The following is a 7,856-nucleotide window of genomic DNA, read 5'->3' as shown; positions in this document are numbered from 1 at the left end:
TTTCATCAAGTAAATATACAGTATCTACTTAAATCATCTGTGAAGTAAAACATAATGATATTCACTGCATGCCTCAGCACTCATTGGACTGCACACATCAAAGTGTGTTACTTCCAACAAGTTGCTATCTTGTTCCATCTTACTGAAACCGAGGCTTTTCAGTCATCTTGCCTATGTGGTATGATTTGCATATCTCAAGTGATTCAAAATCAAGTGAGTCCAAACGATCCATCTTCATGGAGTTTCTTCATGCGTATACACCAATAGACATGGTTTGCATGTCTCAAACTTTTCAAAAACGAGTGAGTCTAAAGATCCATCAACATGGAGCTTCATCATGCATTTTACACCAATATGACTTATATGGCAGTGCCACAAGTAAGTGGTACCATCATTACTATCTTATATCCTTTTGGCATGAAAATGTGTATCACTACGATCGATATTCAATAAACCATTCCTTTTAGGTGCTAGACCATTGAAGGTATTATTCAAATAAACAGAGTAACCATTATTCTCCTTAAATGAATAACCGTATTGCGACAGACATAATCCAATCATGTCTATGCTCAACGCGAACACCAATAACAATTATTTAGGTTTAACACCAATCTCGATGGTAGAGGGAGCGTGCGATGCTTGATCACATCAACCTTGGAAACACTTCCAACACGTATCGTCAGCCACCTTTAGCTAGTCTCCGTTTATTCCGAACACTTAGCAACCGAACAGGTATCTAATACCCTGGTGCTACTAGGAGTACTAGTAAAGTACACATTAACATAATGTATATCCAATATACTTCTATCGACCTTGCCAGCCTTCTTATCTACGAAGTATCTAGGGTAATTCTGCTCCAGTGGTTGTTCCCCATATTACAGAAGCACTTAGTCTCGGGTTTGGGTTCAACCTTGGGTTTCTTCACTGGAGCAGCAACTGATTTACCGTTTCATGAAGTGTCCCTTCTTGCCCTTGCCCTTCTTGAAACTAGTGGTTTCACCAACCATCAACAACTGATGCTCCTTCTTGATTTCTACTTTTGCGGTGTCAAACATCATGAATACCTCAAGGATCATCTATCCCTGATATGTTATAGTTCATCATGAAGCTCTAGCAGCTTGGTGGCAATGACTTTGGAGAAACATCACTGTCTCATCTGGAAGATCAACTCCCACTCGATTCAAGTGATTGTTGCACTCAGACAATCTGAGCACAAGCTCAAAGATTGAGCTTTTCTCCCTTAGTTTACCGGCTAAGAAAATCATCGGAGGTCTTATACCTCTTGACGTGGGCACGAGCCTGAAATCCCAATTTCAGCCCTCGGAACATCTCATATGTTCCGCGATGTTTCGAAAAACGTCTTTGGTGCCTCAACTCTAAACCGTTTAACTGAACTATCACGTAGTTATCAAAACGTGTATGTCCGATGTTCGCAACATCCACAGACGACGATTGGGGTTCAGCACACTAAGCGGTGCATTAAGGACATAAGCTTTCTACTGTCCGCATAATCGCTACTGTCAACTTTCAACTATATTTTCTCTAGGAACATATCTAAACAGTGGAACTAAAGCGCGAGCTTACGACATAATTTGCAAAGATCTTTTGACTATGTTCAGGATAATTAAGTTCATCTCATGAACTCCCACTCATATAGACATCCCTCTAGTCATCTAAGTGATTACATGATCCGAGTCAACTAGGCCGTGTCCGATCATCACGTGAGACGGACTAGTCATCATCAGTGAACATCTTCATGTTGATCGTATCTACTATACGACTCATGCTCGACCTTTCGGTCTCTTGTGTTCCGAGGCCATGTCTGTACATGCTAGGCTCGTCAAGTTAACCTAAGTGTTTTGCGTGTGTAAATCTGGCTTTCACCCGTTGTATGTGAACGTAAGAATCTATCAAACCCGATCATCACGTGGTGCTTCGAAACGACGAACTTTCGCAACGGTGCACAGTTAGGGGGAACACTTTCTTGAAATTTTAATAAGGGGTCATCTTATTTACTACCGTCGTTCTAACCAAACAAGATGCATAAACATGATAAACATCACATGCAATCAAATAGTGACATGATATGGCCAATATCATTTTGCTCCTTTTGATCTCCATCTTCGGGGCTCCATGATCATCATCGTCACCGGCATGACACCATGATCTCCATCATCATGATCTCCATCATCGTGTCTTCATGAAGTTGTCTCGCCAACTATTACTTCTACTACTATGGCTACCGGTTAGCAATAAAGTAAAGTAATTACATGGCGTTGTTCAATGACACGCAGGTCATACAATAAATTAAGACAACTCCTATGGCTCCTGCCGGTTGTCATACTCATCGACATGCAAGTCGTGATTTCTATTAGAAGAACATGATCAATCTCATACATCACATATCATTCATCACATTCTTCTTGGCCATATCACATCACATAGCATACCCTGCAAAAACAAGTTAGACGCCCTCTAATTGTTGTTTGCATGTTTTACGTGGCTGTTATGGGTTTCTAGCAAGAACGTTTCTTACCTACGCAAAACCACAACGTGATATGCCAATTGCTATTTACCCTTCATAAGGACCCTTTTCATCGAATCCGTTCCGACTAAAGTGGGAGAGACTGGCACCCGCTAGCCACCTTATGCACCAAGTGCATGTCAGTCGGTGGAACCTGTCTCACGTAAGTGTACGTGTAAGGTCGGTCCGGGCCGCTTCATCCCACAATACCGTCGAAACAAGATTGGACTAGTAACGGTAAGCATATTGAACAAAATCAACGCCCACAACTACTTTTTGTTCTACTCGTGCGAAGAATCTATGCAATAGACCTAGCTCATGATGCCACTGTTGGGGAACGTAGCAGAAATTCAAAATTTTCCTACGAGTCACCAAGATCTATCTATGGAGAGACTAGCAACGAGGGAAAGGAGAGTGCATCTACATACCCTTGTAGATCGCTAAGCGGAAGAGTTCAAGTGAACGGGGTTGAAGGAGTCGTACTCGTCGTGATCCAAATCACCGGAGATCCTAGTGCCGAACGGACGGCACCTCCGCGTTCAACACACGTACAGCCCGGTGACGTCTCCCATGCCTTGATCTAGCAAGGAGAGAGGGAGAGGTTGAGGAAGACTCCATCCAGCAGCAGCACAACGGCGTGGTGGTGATGGAGGAGCGTGGTAGTCCAGCAGGGCTTCGCCAAGCACCGCATGATATGAGGAGAAAGAGAGGTAGGGCTGCGCCAACAGGAGAAGAAACTCATGTGTTGGGCTGCTCCTATGCCTCCACTATATATAGGGGGAGAGGGGGCTGCGCCCCCACCTAGGTTTCCACCCCTAGGGGGCGGCGGCCAGCCCTAGATCCCATCTAGGGGGCGGCCAAGGGGTGGAGAGGGGGAAACTTGCCCCCCAAGCAAGGTGGGGCGCCCCCTCCCCAAACCCTAGGCGCCTTGGGCCCTTGTGGGGGGGTGCACCAGCCCACCTGGGGCTGGTCCCCTCCCACACTTGGCCCATGCAGCCCTCCGGGGCCGGTGGCCCCACTTGGTGGACCCCCGGGACCCTCTCGGTGGTCCCGGTACGTTACCGATAAAACCCGAAACTTTTCCGGTGACCAAAACAAGACTTCCAATATATAAATCTTTACCTCCGGACCATTCCGGAACTCCTCGTGACATCCGGTATATCATCCGGGACTCCGAACAACATTCGTTAACCACATACAAACTTCCTTTATAACCCTAGCGTCATCGAACCTTAAGTGTGTAGACCCTACGGGTTCGGGAGACATGTAGACATGACCGAGACGTTCTCCGATTAATAACCAACAGCGGGATCTGGATACCCATGTTGGCTCCCACATGTTTCATGATGATCTCATCGGATGAACCACGATGTCAAGGACTCAATCGATCCCGTATACAATTCCCTTTGTCTAGCGGTATTGTACTTGCCCGAGATTCGATCGTCGGTATACCAATACCTTGTTCAATCTCGTTACCGGCAAGTCTCTTTACTCGTTCCGTAACACATCATCCCATGATCAACCCCTTGGTCACATTGTGCACATTATGATGATGTCCTACCGAGTGGGCCCAGAGATACCTTCCGTTTACACGGAGTGACAAATCCCAGTCTCGATTCGTGACAACCCAACAGACACTTTCGGAGATACCTGTAGTGCACCTTTATAGCCACCCAGTTACGTTGTGATGTTTGGTACACCCAAAGCATTCCTACGGTATCCGGGAGTTGCACAATCTCATGGTCTAAGGAAATGATACTTGACATTAGAAAAGCTTTAGCATACGAACTACGATCTTTGTGCTAGGCTTAGGATTGGGTCTTGTCCATCACATCATTCTCCTAATGATGTGATCCCGTTATCAACGACATCCAATGTCCATGGTCAGGAAACCGTAACCATCTATTGATCAACGAGCTAGTCAATTAGAGGCTTACTAGGGACATGGTGTTGTCTATGTATCCACACATGTATCTAAGTTTCCTGTCAATACAATTATAGCATGGATAATAAACGATTATCATGAACAAGGAAATATAATAATAACTAATTTATTATTGCCTCTAGGGCATATTTCCAACATTCTAAATGTTTTTGGACAGGTCACTGGATTAAAAGTGAACATGGACAAATGTGTTGCCTTCCCGATCAGGTGTGACAACCTACCTGTTTAGGACATCTCGGCCCCTTTTGGTGGGCAACTTGGCTCCTTCACATGTAGATACTTGGGCTTACCTCTTACCATAAGAGGCCTGAGAAGAATCGAATGGCAACCTCTCTTGGACAGATTTGGCTTCAGACTCAAAACGTGGAAAGAAAAGCTCATGTCTAGGATGGGGAGATTGGAGTTGGTCAACGTTGTCCTAACCGCCCTCACTATGTATCTTCTCACCATTTCCCCCCTCCTAAATGGCTGCTCAAGAAGATCGACCGGATTCGCAGGAGTTTTCTATGGTGTGGGGAGGAGGAGGCCCCTGGGAGCAAGTGCCTTGTCAACTGGACCAAAGCCAACTCTCCTAAGGATTACATTGGTTTAGGGATCAAAGACCTGGATAAACACATCAGAGCCATGCGGCTGCAATGGTTGTGGCACGAATGTGATGTGGATCCACGCCCTTGGAAGGGGCTGCAAGTTCCATGTGATGTGAATGACCGAAACCTTTTTGCTGCTTGTACCAAGCTGGACCTGGGCAATGGTGAAAAAAATTCCTTCTGGGAGGACAAATGGCTGCTGGACTGCTCACTCAAGGTTTTTGCTCCGGGGCTGTTCAACTATCCTACAAAAAAATATTTATGTGAGGGAGGGACTGCAAAACAATAGTTGGATGAGGGGGCTCTAGAGAATTTCAACGGAATTGCAACTTGATCAACTCATCACTATCTGGGCAAAAGTGCAATCGACCACGCTTACCCAGTCCGAGGACAAGATAACTTGGACCTTAACTGCAAATTTTGTTTACTCGACCATCTCTGTGTACGAAGCTCAATTCCATGGCTTGATCATGAACCCCCAACTGCACAAGGTTTGGTATGTCAAAGCGGAGGGCAAGATATATTTTTTCCTATGGTTGATCTTGCATAACAGAGTATGGAAAGCCGACCGCCTAGCCGTGCGCGGCTGGCCTCATGATGATCTTTGTTGCCTTTGCGATCAGGAGGTGGAATCAATTAATCACCTTCTGCTAAAGTGCCCTTTCGCCAAGGAAGTGTGGTTCTCCTTCTCTTCCTCGCACCCCTCGAGCTCGACTACTGCCTTGTGCTCTACCTCTATTTCTGGATGGTGGAGGAAGATCTCAAGGAACATCAAGAACAAGGAAGAGAAAGCAAAAAAACACAATGGTTGTATATACGGTTTGGCATCTCTAGAAGGAGAGGAACAGTAGGATTTTTTAGGGGAAGAAGGCCACTGTGGACACAGTGGTCTCTCTTATCCGTGACGACCTGCTTTTTGTAGGTCCTATCTTTCACGAGTAGTTCCCTCTTTTTTGGATTCTTCTCTTATCTGTAACTGGACTTCCAGTGAATGTACAATTATTCCCCCTGACTTTAACGAAAAAGGTAGAGCTCCTGCCGTTGGCCCATAAAAAACGCTACCATGCCTCAATGACGTGAACTACCACTTTGTGAATATTGACTGCAATTTTGTGCTAAATAGTCTAACAAAACATCTTATAATTTGAGACAGAGGAAATACGTACTAACCATATTTTGGCAAATTGAGAAAGTGAAAATTTATCAAGACATTGTAACTCGGTAGGAGATTGCAAAGCTAAAACAATTTATATAATTAGTGCTCAGTTGTGTATTGAAATTTTCCTTTATCGTGTGTAAACCGTAATTAATAATACTCACGTGCAAAGCACGTGCCTTCAACTAGGGCAGCATGTTTAGTCATGTTGGGCAACATGTTTCCGATGACTCCATAGTCCCAAACATGTCAGCAGTCGGGTGCTGCCATGGTTAACGAGGACGACGATCTGCATGCCGCCGGTGCTAAAGTGGAAAATTCATATGCATCTGTGGAATGATACATGGTTAAAAAGATGTTCCTAGTCTTGCCTCTAAGGCTAGCTCAAGTGTTGTTGCTGATCATGTTTTCCTGATTTTGGAATATCGTTAAGTGTAATGCTAGTTTTAAAACAACATTGAGAATATACTTTGAGATAATATCATCAGAAATCAACTGCTATACTTTGAGATAATATCGTCTCAAACTTGTTTGTTATACTTTGAGATAATATCATCGGAAATCAACTGCTATAACATGGAGTGTTAACATGTGTTTCTAGTTCCTTAGACCATGAGAGTGTCGTAGTCACTTCCTACCGTACGGTGGACTTTGGGGTTGTTAAAATGTCATATGTAACAAGGTGGACATAACGACAACTTATAGGTTCATTGGAAAGTTTGACAAGGGACTAGATAGCTCGAGAGTGGGATTTGCTCCTACGACGATGGAGAGATATTTTTAGGGCCCTCTCGGTGTGACGACATCCATCATTGTCTGGGCAAACATAGATGACTATGTCACATGGATCTTGGAACACTTCAACAAGAAAGAAGAAAACCGGTAACGAGCATAACTGTATAGTGAGTATGTGGATTCAAGAGGATACCGATGCATCTTGAGTTTTGTAAAGTGTCCCGAAGCAAAGGAACGTCACCTAATAACCAAAGGTCCACTTGGATGTCATTCGTGTAATCATAGGGATCGATATGGATGTTCATGGTTCCTCTATCGGTCATTGAACGAAGGAGTTTTGTTCATGTCTATGATTTACCGAATCTACGGGGTCACAAGTTTAAGGTAACCATAGTCTGCTGAGTGTTAGTAGGACGGGAGTATTGAGAATTTATTCTTGTAATTGTTTCATTAATATTTAGAATAATTTTGAGAGGAACCGGAAGCGTTTCGAGGTCATCGGAAGGGCTTTGGAGTTTATCGGTAATATCGGGTATTACTGATAAATAATATATAAATGAAAAATATTTTCGAAGGTGTTAAAATTGAGAAACAGTATAACGGGGCTAGCTACGAGCCTCCACAGCGATTTCACTGTCTCAGCCATCGGATCATCAAACGTACGGTGTAGATTAAAGTCGGGCGTCCCTGCTTGCCCGCGCCGTCTCGCGGGCCGCTGCTCTAGGGAACGACCTCCTCTTCCTGTCAGTAATTGAGTAATTGGGCCATTAAGGCCCACTTATTCCCGCTCGGACGCTGACAGCCCAGATCACCCCCGAACGAACAGTTCCTCCGTGCCGCCGTCCTTCCTTCTCTCGATGTGGCGGCGTTCCTCCCTCCTCGATACACCATAGATCCGCCGGTACGGTC

General features: G+C 44.7%; 1 protein-coding gene across 1 annotated transcript in view; it reads left to right on the top strand.

Annotated features, from left to right (window-relative positions):
• Window positions 1-7,737: 7,737 nt before the first annotated feature.
• Window positions 7,738-7,856, top strand: part of LOC119310997 (THO complex subunit 1-like) — a 17,704-nt gene continuing 17,585 nt past the window's right edge. Inside the window, exon 1 of the mRNA XM_037586625.1 lies at window positions 7,738-7,848. The gene's annotated coding sequence lies outside the window, so the exon portion shown is untranslated. The remainder of the gene's footprint in view (window positions 7,849-7,856) is intronic.

Source organism: Triticum dicoccoides, chromosome 5B (genome assembly GCF_002162155.2).
Source record: "Triticum dicoccoides isolate Atlit2015 ecotype Zavitan chromosome 5B, WEW_v2.0, whole genome shotgun sequence".
In the NCBI taxonomy this organism is placed as follows: Eukaryota; Viridiplantae; Streptophyta; class Magnoliopsida; order Poales; family Poaceae; genus Triticum; species Triticum dicoccoides.
The sequence above is the reverse complement of the archived record's forward strand: the minus strand, read 5'-3'. Positions and strand labels throughout refer to the sequence as shown.